Raw genomic sequence first — 12,636 nt, forward strand, 5'->3', positions numbered from 1 at the left:
ATTAGGTCTCAAGTACCCTTTGTCTTATAGGACAAGTGTAAATATATTTTTGTTTATTTTGTTTGTTTCCGCAATTTTATAAAGAGTACAAGTGATGCTGTTTTATGTCTTATTTGGAGCCTGAGTGTTTCTGGTTCCATAACCAGAAGCTGCTACCTAGCCCTCCTAATGGAATGGAGAGCTAGTTTATTCTTAGACTGTCCAGCTCTGAACTTGCTCCGAATCTCAAGCTTTTCTATCCACAAAACACTCAGGGCCTTTCCACTATTTTTCTATATATTAGATTTATTGGCACTAAGTTTTTAAAAAGCGCAGGCTCGCGTTTCCTGGAGCAGTCCGCTTGTGCCCTGAGCTGCGCACACGGGGTAACTGTAGGATGCTGCACTTGGTACCTTTTGCGGTTCCAATCGCGGGTGACAAAACCTTGCTGGTGTGGGAGCTGAGCTCTGGACCCACGGCCGAGGCCTTGCAAGTGAGACGAGCCGGAGCGGAGGGCTGGGTGGAGGAAGCCGCCCCGCACCCCAGTAACTGGGCGCCCCGGGGTACTGTTTCAGTACCTCATTTGCCTGTGGTCTCCGCTGAGAGGAATCTTAGTTCTAGAGCCGACCTGAGCAGTCAGCTCGCCCCGATAGATTTTTGAGAGTTAGTCCCCAACAAAAGACATTGCCTCCTAATGCTTCTCGAAGCTTAGGATTTCAGAGGGAAAGTTGTTCATGAAATGAGAAGTGTTTGGAGTTGCAGCCTCACCACAGTTACCTGTGGCGAAGGGCTGGGGGAATATAAGGGAATGGGCGGTTTGGTTTCCTGGGCCTGAAATTTCCTTCAGTTACTTAGCGTGGGACCACCCTACAGCATTCTCTGTTCACAGTCTTCTCCCAGTTTGGCCTTCTGTATTCGGTTCGAGTCTTCCCAAACACAGCAGTGGGTGGTCCTGGGTTCTATGCCATCATCAAGTTTTATTCAGCTAAGGGATGCCCAGAGAGCCCAAAAGGCATGCGACCAGAAGCAGCTTTTTCACACATCTCCAGTGAAGGTGGGTCCAAATGTGGAATTCTTCGCTCTACTGGGATGAAGTGCTGAATTTAAAACTAATAGGCCATCGGGAATTCCCTGGCGGTCCAGTGGTTAGGACTCTGCACTTTCACTGCTGAGGGCCCGGATTCAATCCCAGGTCTGGGAACTAAGATCCTGGGGCGGGGGGCGAGGGTGGAAAGGCCACCGTTTGTACAGCACTGTGGTGTACAGAATACACTCAGATGCACTGCTCCACTGATCTCCCAGTTCCACAGTTGTTTCTTTTTTCTTAGATGAAGAAACTCGAACTCAGGATGGTTAAGTGACTTACTTAAGGTTCATGACAGTAAATGTGGAAACTAGAGGCCAAACCATAACTTAACTGATGTTAAACCCCATGTCATTTTATGCTGCCCCTAAATTTAAGAAATATTCACAAGAGTCTTCCTTATATTTACTTTTATGTGGATTTTAAATGTGTGAGGGTGACAATTTTTCAAAATTAATTAATTAATTATTTATTTATTTCTGGCTGCGTTGGGTCTTGTTGCTACGCGCCGGCTTTCTCTATTTGTGGTGAGCGGGGATTGCTCTTCGTTGTCATGCGTGGGCTTCTCATGGCGATGGCTTCTCTTCTTGCGGAGCATGGGTTCTAGGCACACGGATTTCAGTAGTTGTGGCTCACAGGCTCTAAAACACAGGCTCAGTAGTTGTGGCACACGGGCTTAGTTGCTCTGCGGCATGTGTGATTTTCCTGGACTAGGAATCGAACCCGTATCCCCTGCACTGGCAGACGGACTCTTAACCACTGTGCCACCAGGGAAGTCCTGAGCTTGACAAACTTTTGTCAGATGTAACATAAGGGAGGCTTCATCATCATCATCATTCTCAAACTGCCTATTCAAAACTCCCTTCAGATTCCAGAAAATGGTTAAAATATTCTTTAATGCATTGTAGAAACCTTATTCCATATGAACATGCCATCCAATTTTACTTTCCCAGAATTAACATTTCATTATGTTAAGGACCTTTTCAGTTCCTCTGAATACGTGAGTGAGGCTTAGGTTTCCCAGACCTTTCCCTTTATAATTGTGTTTCTTCTCGGATTGGCTTCTTGCTCTGGCTACTTCCTACTGCCCTTGCTGCCTCTTCTCACCCATATTTCTTTACTCACTGATTTCACCTTTATTGAATCTGAGAACTCTCCTCAGATGGGACTCCAGGTACACTACCTCCCACTTCTGTACCCTGTTTAACACCCTCTTCAATCCTGGCTGTACTCCCTGGGATTGAAATGATTTTGTTTCAGGCATTCTTGTTTTTGCAGACCCTGCGACCATTTCACATAACCACTCAGATATTACAGATGGTCCTGGAAAGATTGTGAAACAGTTACTTGGTATCAGTTGTGAGTAATGAGTTCTTTTCTTATATTGGACATTAAGACCATTCCATAAGCGTAGGTTGTGAGATTTTCACAGCATAAAGCCTGTCACTGATAGAGTAATGAAGAAAATGTTCTCCAAGTCACTATAGAGTTGAGAGGAAAGGGCATTTGTATTAGATTTCCTTATTTAATTCAGAGCCTTAGTTTACTACCCACACCCCTGAAATTGTTTCCTACTTTACTTATGCGTTCTTTTTCAATTTTATTTATTTATTTGTTTGCACCGGGTCTCAGTTGCAGCAGATGGGCTCCTTAGTTGCGGCTCAAGGGCTCCCCAGTTGTGGCACCTGGGCTCCCCAGTTGCAGCAGGCAAGCTCCTTTAGTTGTGGCTCGCAGGCTCCTTAAATGTGGCGTGAGAACTCTTAGTTGCAGCATGCATGTGAGACCTAGTTCCCTGACCAGGGATCAAACCCGGGCCCCCTGCATTGGGACCACAGAGTCTTAATCACTGCACCCGCACGGAAGTTCCAATTATGTGTTATTTTATTCATTGTCAGGTATATATACTTATCTATTTTCCCCTGTGTTTTTTATAAATACAGAAAAGAGAATAACATTTTAAAATAAAATGAAGGAAAGGTCTAATGTATCTGAGTTTTTCTCAGTAGCATGAAGGGAAATGTTTTCCAGCAAGAGCTGTGGCAAGGTTATCCCAGATGTGAACTGTCTCTACTATCCAGGGGCTCAGAGCCCTTCTGAAGACTCCTAATTGTCCAGGACAGCTCCATTATGACTCACCTTACAGGGCCTAGCCAGCCATGCGACACTCAATATTTAAAAATTAGTCTTCATTTCTCCTTCCCAGCAGGCAGCTTCAGTTGGAGAAAGTAATTTCATTTTCTTATATACTCATTCATTCACTCAGTCAACAGACCATCACTCCTCTATTATATGCCAAGATCTATGCTTGTTTCTTGTTAACAAGGGAAGAATAATATATGGTTCCTTCAAGCACTTAAGGAGCTCATAAACTAGTGACAGAGGAAGATGCACAAACAAATCAATAAAGAATTAACAATGCTTTGACTTTATTTGTGTTATTTGAATTTTTATGACTATATTAATATACTACACCCTGTTCAAAATGGAAATAGACGTTTAAGAAAGAAGTAGTGATGTAAAAAATCCACAGTAATATGTAAGTTCTTTAGAGAGTTAAGACTGGAAATATTTGCACTCTCAAAGAAGCTTTGGTTGCTTTTTTGCGTTTATAGAGGTATATGTATTCCCTGTTCTAACAGGGGTTAGTAATTTGGGGAGGGGATGCTACAGGTTAAGGTCCTAATTCAGTGGCAGGTCCTTCTTACCTCCTCTTCAGGTCATATTCTCAAGCAGGAGCTACATGATGAGACTACTAAAACAGTTCACTTCCTTTGCTTACCCCCAGCCCCATAATAGGCTTCTGCTGGGTTTCCTTGGTTGCTTTCATCATCACTTTCACCACCAGAGGTCAGGGAAACTTCCGGTTAATCAGGGGCCCTGGAAATAATGCAGAAAAGTACTGACTTAAAAATAATAAATAACATGTATTTAGGGCTCACTGTGAACTCATTGCTTAAAATGTCCTACTTAATCTTCACAACCACTCTATGAAATTGGTATTGATAAATCTCAGGTGTATCCAAAATAAATCTCTATGTAGGGTAGTGATAGTTTTAGGTCTTTTATGTCTTTAGGTTCATCTCGGCACCAGACATAAGGCGGTTCAACATAATACACTTGCCCTAAACAGCTCCAGATGCCAAGAATTGGCAAATTACTACTTTGGTTTCCATGGGTGGTCAAAAAGGATCATCAAGGTAAACTCTGTAGATTTTCTTTGACTAACCAGACTCTTTTCAACATTGAACTCCTAGACTTTAGAGAGAAGAATAGAACAGGGCTATGGGGAGGAGATGTGAGAGGTTTCCACCTGGAAGTATCTGAGCATTGGCCTGCCACCTAGAATTAGTGATAATCTCAATGACTTGGATGGTGGTGTCCATAATTTTCTCCAGTATTTGTATGGCATATAATAAAAAATAGTTGTCTATATCTATTCATTTATCTGCAAGTCTCAGTTGATTTTGAAGGGATAGCATACCTAAACTATTATCTGGGATTGCTGGAGTTTAGTTTTTATTTCTAACAACAGTATATGTTAAAGTCTAGCCTTTAATTCAAAGTCCTAACAGCTTCAGGATCTTTCTAACATTGAAGAAAGGGAAAATACAGATACTGTGACACCTCTTCAGAAGCAAAGCCTGAAGTTCTTCTGTGCTTTAGAGGTGGTGTTGACCTCCCACGAGTGCAGGACTCCCAGAGTTGACATGGTTGAGGAAACTTTGATAAGTTGGAGGAAGGTCTGTTTTCCAGTATGTGTGTGTGTGGGGAGGTGAGGGAGTGGGATTTCTCTTTTTTCCTTTCTTTCTGAAACTCAACTTTTCAGATACATCATCACCTTTTCTAAGCAACTAAAGCCCTGGGCAGAATTTGTCTGCTTGACAATATGGGTTTTTGTCTTAGGCAATACCTGACAGCACCTTAAACTTTAGAATGTTAGAACTGACTGCCTGCCAAGAAGCTTAGGAGGAGGGAAAATTAGTTGTTTTGTGTCTTTTTCGGTTAATAATTTGTTTTGTACTAAAATAGTCCTTCAGATACACATGTCTTCTGGCCTACAGTTATCCCAACAAAATCATTGTCTGAAGATTGAAATAAACTCATGTGTAAATGTTCAGTCCTTTGCCTCCTACAAAAGGGCCTGAGCATAAAGAGTAAATGTAGATCCCTAGAAAGGGGATTCCGATTGGTACTGAGTTTATTCCTAGAATCCATGGCACTTGGGCTTAGGGTTTTAAGTCAGAGGCCAGGCTGTTAGAGAATGGGGTGTAGGAGCCTCCACCATTCACCTGAGTGGGTGGTGGTTGAGGAGAGGCCAGATCATCTGCACTACCACCAAATCTATCTCACTGTATGAATCCAGCCCTTTACGCACGCGAGAGCAGGGTCTGTAGCAGTGTAGCCTCAGCTTGTGTATTTGAAATCTGTGAGTAATATGAGATTTGTGCCACTTTTTTGGTTTGCATTTGCCATGGAGTATTTTAGGAACTTCCAGAATAGATCTGAGCAGTAAAAATGTGCCATGCCAGGGTATACCTGCAACAGAGACATTCACCCGTACCCCAGTGTTGTGCCTGCCCTTAATCACTAAGATAATGATCTAAGAATCACAGATGCATTTTTAGTTTTAAACATATAACCTAGAAATCAGTTATTCATATAGGCATTTAAAATTTTTCTCTTTTGGTTGGATTTAGAGTCATTATCATTCCTTATGGGAAGGAAGGTAACCCAGAAGCTTGTTATTCAGAAAGCTATGACAGATGCATCCAGAAACTGCTGATTGTGGTTTTAGGTAAGACCTTTTTGATAGTCGTTAAAGAGCTTCAGTTTCAGTGAGGAAATAAACTTATTTGAAAAGTTAATTGGATGAAAATAATGGTTATCTAAAACATTACATATTCTTTCAATCACCAGATGCTTTCACAGCAGGAGTCTTACATTTGTTCTTTGTGGCATGTATGAGAAAAACGACAGCAAATATTATTGTTCCCAGTGTTTAGATGTAGAATGACTTGCCTCAGTTCATACAGAAAGTGTTTGATCCACTTCTTCCTCAATTGCTTGCTTATCATACAGAATAGTGTAGTGATTATAAGCCTTGGACACCTGTGTTTAAGTCCTAACTTTGTCTCTTAGATTTTGTTGTTGTGGCTCTTGCAATTTTAGGTTTTTCCAGCCAGAGACATTGGAAGGTATTTAATATCTCTAAGCTGCAATTTCTTTATCTGCATATAGGGTTAGTAATTCAGCTTACCACCAAATGGGGGATATTGTAAGAGTAAATGAGATGATGAATGTAAAAAGCTTAGAACTATGCCTGAAATATAGTAAGCAGACAAAATATATTGACTATTATTATTAATGTTGTTTTCTTGTTGAAGAGTTTATTAAATTATGTTTTTGGAATCAGTTTAATTTCAGTTTCCATTTCTGATATATTGGGTGAATATGATTCTTATATAATAATCGGCTACATTTTTGTGAGCCTTGAAACTGGTCATGCTATTGAATAGCATTGATTGTGTGCCCTATCGAGTTATACAGCAGTAAGAATGTCACAGGCTGTTCCCAAAGGAAACTTTATGATTAGTAGATTCCCGGAACAGAATTGCTCCCCTGCTTCACAGCCCTGCAGGCTTAGAGACTGAGAAATCCTAGCTAAGTTGTCAGAGACCTTATTTGCTTGTAAGAGTTGACCCTGGATTGGTCTTGGCCTTCTAGCCTGGGCAGTCCTTCCAGTGAAGTTTGACTTCCCTGGTCATCAGGCAGAATCTCCATCAGCTGTCAACTATGGGTAACAACCTTTAAGAACCAAACTAAACGCCTGGGTTGTTTGTGCCTAATATGCCAAGGTACTCCTTATATGTACCCAAAACTCCTTAGACCAAAAAGCCTGGTGGCTCTAGCTTGCCTTGAGGAAAGCTGTATTGTCCAAACGGTACATGGGCCAGTCTCTGCCAGTACAGGGTTCAAATGCTCTCTCCCTCTGTCTGTGTCGCAAAGGTTTGTTCATTGTATTTGGTAGAATTTTGGTCCCAAGGAGTAGGCACTTGCCTTGCTTCTAATGTGAAGTATCTATTATAGTCCGGTTTATCTATCCCAGGTTTGAACTCTCTTTGACCCCCACCTAATGCCTTCCTATATAATTGTATTGTGATTGAATATTTTTGTTTCCACAGCTTTTAATTTCTATGTCATTATTCCTTAGTTCTTATTTCTAAGATCATAAAGTTTTTGAACCAAAGTTGTTACATCTTATATATTTTTTCAGAAATAATTATGATAAAAACTGAAGTGTCAGATGAGGGAACTTCTAGGAAAATGCTCTTATTTTCTGCTTTTGGAAATCAAAAGAATGTTTAATTATTCGGTGCTACCATTGTATACAGGAAGTTTTAGAACAAGAAAACTTCTGGATTGATCCTTGTTAACTTGATTTCAGAAAGTGGTAAAACAGGTGTGGCATCTAGACCCTGTGAAGAGGTCACAGATGGTAGAACCGAAGAGGAACTACAGGGTTTAATTCAAGTGTGTGGAGATAAAAGCTCAAGGGGTACACAGCCAGTGGAGCCATAATTCAAAACACCCAGCAGGATTTGGAAGACTTCAGCGTATCTATTCAGTTCTGTCTTCCGTAGGAAAAGGTGAAACTCTGAAACTGCTTTTGAGGCAGGGAATTTCTAGGACTTTTCCAAGTCCCGAGCCTTGTCTCTGGCACCTTATTTGAAGTTTGGAGAGCAGGATTGAGGGTCATCAGTGTACGTCTACAGTAGTGGACACAGGAGAAGACACAGGCCTTTTAGAAATCCCCTCAAATAGAATTGCAGGGATTTGGAAACAAAGTAACTATGGTCTTAAGTGTGATTATGCTACACTGTGATTATGTTACACTACATAGAAACTATTCATGCCTTTCAAGTAAGGTATATTACCCAGATCTCAGCATCTCATATATATCTTGTGTTAAATAATTTGCCAAAGAACCTTTCTGTAAACCAGTTTTATGGATGCCTCGAATTAGGGATTAAGTTGTCAACATAATTTCGGAAAGAAAACATTAATGTACTGCATATAGGATTTTTATTAAAATTTATTTTAATAAATAAAATAAATATTTATTAAAAGGAGCAAAAAATGTGTTTCATGTAATTGAGAGCTTAATTTAGGGCTAGATTTCTGATTATTTAACTTACCCCAATGTTGCAAAGCTTGTTTTGAAGGGACGAAAGTAGAGAAAGAAAAGGTGGTTTTGTTCTGAAAAATGAAAAAAATTTTAAAGATTTTCCTGTACAAAATAATTATTTTAATTTTAATTCAATTTAAATCAGTCAAGGAAACTTGAAACGTATCCATGTTTGGGGTTTCAGAAGTCTAGCTTCTTGTGAAATGTGAGAGGAAAGGGTTCCGTATTGATACTAAAGATTTTGGAAACCTGATTATAACAACAGATCCACTCCTAAATGAGGCCAATCTTGGAATCAGTTCCATTTAGAAACCATTATGTGCTAGGCACTGGAAATAAGATGAAGCTCTTTCTCTCTTGGAGTTTAGGTGTTAAAGGTGTACCAGACAATTAAAAAGGACTAAAATTAAATAGATTATGAAAAGGACTGTGAAGCAAGTAAACTGGGTGCTAGTTCCAGTATTTCAAGAAAATTACTTAACATGCTGACTTTAACATTCTAAGTGTCTTTTCCATGTGTGCACACAGGGTAGACCTCTGAAAAGTGAAACTGTAGTTTTTTCTAGATTAATGGCTCTGTTGAGACAAGGTGGGATGGGGGAAGATTTCCCATGCTAATGTAAAGGGTCATTCACTTGGTTTTAGACTCTGTTTCCCAGAATGAATTGCTCATCTGCCCCAAACCCCTCCTACAGAAGTTCTGGAGTCATCCCTGATTCAGTGGTGACCCGCTAATAATAGAGTGCTGAATGAATAATGAGACGTGAATCCTGAGAGTTTGGAGGAAATGGCAACATTTTCGAATAATTATAAGGTGTGTTCCCCTCCCGCCACCCTTACTGGTGCTCATTTTGCAGGTCAGCTACTTTTCTTGTCAGCCGTGTGGCCAAAGGGAGGAAGAATGTCTCTCAGACTTCAGCTTTGAGGAGGAAGAGTTCAGATTGCCAGGACTGGACTAGCACTTTTGAATTTCCCAGAATGCCAGGTCCTGTGGTTCCCTCGGGAAGCTCTGCATCTTTCCCAACCCCCCTCCACCACCGGGCTGCTGGAGACACCCATTAGAATGGCTCAAATGTGAACAATGACAAGAACAAATTCTGTAGGGGTGGTGGAATAACTTTTTCACAACATAGGCCTGGTCCTGTTGGTATTAGGACTCTTTAATTTAGGCGTCCTGCGATAGCAGCTCTTTTTTGGCCTAAGAAGGAACAGCTCAGGGGTGTACAACAATTTCAGATGAAACTAACTAATATTCAATGACTATCTCTAACTACTCGGTTATTGACTTCTATTAGTCATTATTCTCCTGGTTTTAGCTCTGATGTGGGGATTACAGAGGCGTCAACATTTAAATCTTCATAATCTGTGTATTTGTAGCTTCAGTATCATTACTGACCCATAGTTTGTATGGTTTGGGAAGAGTTATTGATTTCATGTATCATGTAAAGGATTCACAATGATGATAGAGCAGCTAAGACTAAAATAATGGCTGGTAAATTGTTCACATTTTGTCTACCTGTGCAACTACTGTATATATATGAGTTAGTTTAGATGTCAATATTAGTGAAATAATATAGAGGACTAGAGAACTTATTTTAAAAATCACTATTGTGTGATGATGAAAATGTATAAGTTCTTCCATAACGATGATGTTGTGTCTTGAGAGCCTAGATGAAATTGATATGCCTTAGTGATATACAGGATTTTAGCCTATGATTTAACTTTGACAAAGCTACATCACTTTTTACTTTTATCTCATTTATTGAGAAAGAGATAACTGTTATTGTGTTGGCTTGAAACTGGTTGAAAAGGACTTGAGTCCTTCCTTATTTTACATTTACATAGGTAGGATCTTGAAACATAGGATATGATGTAGGGCATTGGTGTAACCATTCTAGGTTAGGAGTAGCAGTTTCCACTGCTAATACTTCTTGTTTAGACGCAAAAGCTTTTCAAAGTATGAAGATTATTAGCATTACCGCTGCTACTGAGATGAATGTGCCTAAAGACAAAATACTTCATGTTGTGTGTGCCTCAGGGTACTCAGACTAACGTAGTGACATCCCTGAGAGGCCAAGAAAGTGCTGCAGGAAGTCATATTTACTACTACAAATATACTTGTGAAGTGAATTTTTGCTCATGCTGAGTTAACTGTATAACCTGAGAATAGTGGGAATCAGTGTAGGAAGCCTCCTCTAATAGTGAAGCCTGCTCCCATGGACATTAGGTCATGGAAGTGTGCTACTACATAGTATGTATCCTGGAGGACAATGTCTGGGGATGAATTGGCTAAGATGATTCCTGTCAAACCACTTACAGTAAAAAGAAAAACTGAAGCCTAAAACTCATAATATAGTGGGAGGTCATATAGTATTATCTCCGTGAACAGTTGCTAACCAGGGACTTCCCTGGTGACGCAGTGGTTAAGAATTCGCCTGCCAATGCAGGGGACACGGGTTTGAGCCCACGTCTGGGAAGATTCCACATGCCGCGGAGCAAAAAGCCCGTACGATGCAACTACTGAGCCTGCCCTCTAGAGCCCGCAACCACAACTACTGAAGCCCACGAGCCTAGAGGCCGTGCTCTGCAACAAGAGAAGCCACTGCAATGAAAAGGCCATGCACCGCAACGAAGAGTCGCTATCGCTCAACGCAAGCAGAGAAAGCCCACGTGCAGCAACCAAGACCCAACGCAGCCAAAAAAAAGAAAAGAAAAAAAGAAAAATTAAAGAAAGAGTTGCTAATCAGCTAGGTACTTTTACTCCTGTAGGGATAGAAGTAATTACAGTAGCTGATGCAAAGTATGCTCCTGAGTTGACAGCTATCCCTATGGTAAACATATGATGGGCCCACAAGAGAAATCCTAAAAAGCCAGTGGACATGACTCACTATTCCCAAATAGCTGAAAGGCACTTTTCGTCCTAAATAGTATGTAATGATATGTGAGTTTTTAACAAACCCTGGTAGGCCATGAATACAGACTTCAGGGTGACCAAAGAATCAAAATAGGTGTTGGTATAGGATTCGGTCTCCTCCTGCAGGGTCAAAGAAAGTAGTGTTGAGATTTCTATCTCTTAACAGTATGGCAATTCTGGCTGCTCGGACTGACATTGGTAATTATATTAAGATGGCTATAGTTGGGGAAGATTAAACTAATAGTGGTGTTTGGTATTGCGATATGACTGCTGGTTTTGTATGAAAGACTATAGTAATAAAAGTAATAATACCAAGAATTGAAGAGACACCTGCTAAATGTAAGGAGAAAATGGTTAGGTTGACAGAGGCTCCTGCGTGGGCCAGATTGCAAGCTAGAGCTGAATACACAGTTCCACTGGTACCAGAACCAGCTTCTACAATTGGTGATATGAGTAGAAGTAAGAATGATGGGGGAAATAGTCAAAAGTTTATATGATTTATTCGGGGAAATGCTACCTCAGGTGTCCGAGTTATTAGCGGCCCAAGTCCATTTTCAAACCCTGCAATCGTAATGGGTATAACTATAAAGAAAATTATTACAAGTGCAGGGACTGTTATGACTACCTTGCAGATTTGGGCATCTCCAAGTAGTGCTCCAGGTTGGCATAGCTCAGCCTGGATTAATAGCAGCAGGTGCTGCCTGCTACTCCAGGTCAAGCACCAAATAGTAAATATAAAATACCGATATCTTTGTGATTGTTGAAAATAATCAGCAGTGTATGAACAGAGGTAAAAAGACTGAGTTAGCATTCGACTGTAAATGTAAAGACAGAGATTGAGCAAACCCTGTGGTGAATCAACAAATTGAATTGTAACTTTAGAGAAGCAGCTTCAATTCTGCCGGTGATTTTCCTGCCTTTTTTTTCTTTCTCAAATGAAGCAGAAGTAGACTGAAGCCAGTTGACTAGAGGATTTGCCTGTTAACTAAAGTTTCCTGGGGTTAAAACTCATCAGTCTCGTAAAGATTTGGCTTAATTACAATGTTTGCTTTACATTCAATTGATATAGGATAAAGTCTTGCAATCCTTATTTTTAGAAATTAAGTAAATTTTACTTGTTTAGGGTTTTGAAAGCTCTTGGTCTGAACTAACCTAAATTCCTAGTGCAGCACCAACAGAAGGGGTGTTAGTGTAATAATCGTGTGGGTATTATGATTCGTAATGATAGGATGGTTATTTCTTTGTATGTTCAAATTGTTTTGTTTTTGTGTTGTTTCATGAAGAGAATATAGTTAGTGATGTGGAGTATGTTAGCTGCAAGTAAATATATATGCTGAGGACTGCTATGATGGCTATTAGTATTGGTAGAATGATGTTGTCATTTTTGTTATCTCTTGGATAATTATTCATTTGGGTAAAAACCCTGACAGTGATGGGTGATGTCCTAATGATACTATAATGGTGTCATGAAGA

At 40.3% G+C, this 12,636-nt stretch overlaps 1 pseudogene; it reads left to right on the forward strand.

Annotated features, from left to right (window-relative positions):
• Positions 1-376: 376 nt before the first annotated feature.
• On the forward strand, positions 377-9,208 carry LOC117313041 (RAD52 motif-containing protein 1-like; annotated as a pseudogene).
• The last annotated feature ends 3,428 nt before the right edge of the window (positions 9,209-12,636 follow it).

This window comes from Tursiops truncatus, chromosome 7 (assembly GCF_011762595.2).
Source record: "Tursiops truncatus isolate mTurTru1 chromosome 7, mTurTru1.mat.Y, whole genome shotgun sequence".
In the NCBI taxonomy this organism is placed as follows: domain Eukaryota; kingdom Metazoa; phylum Chordata; class Mammalia; order Artiodactyla; family Delphinidae; genus Tursiops; species Tursiops truncatus.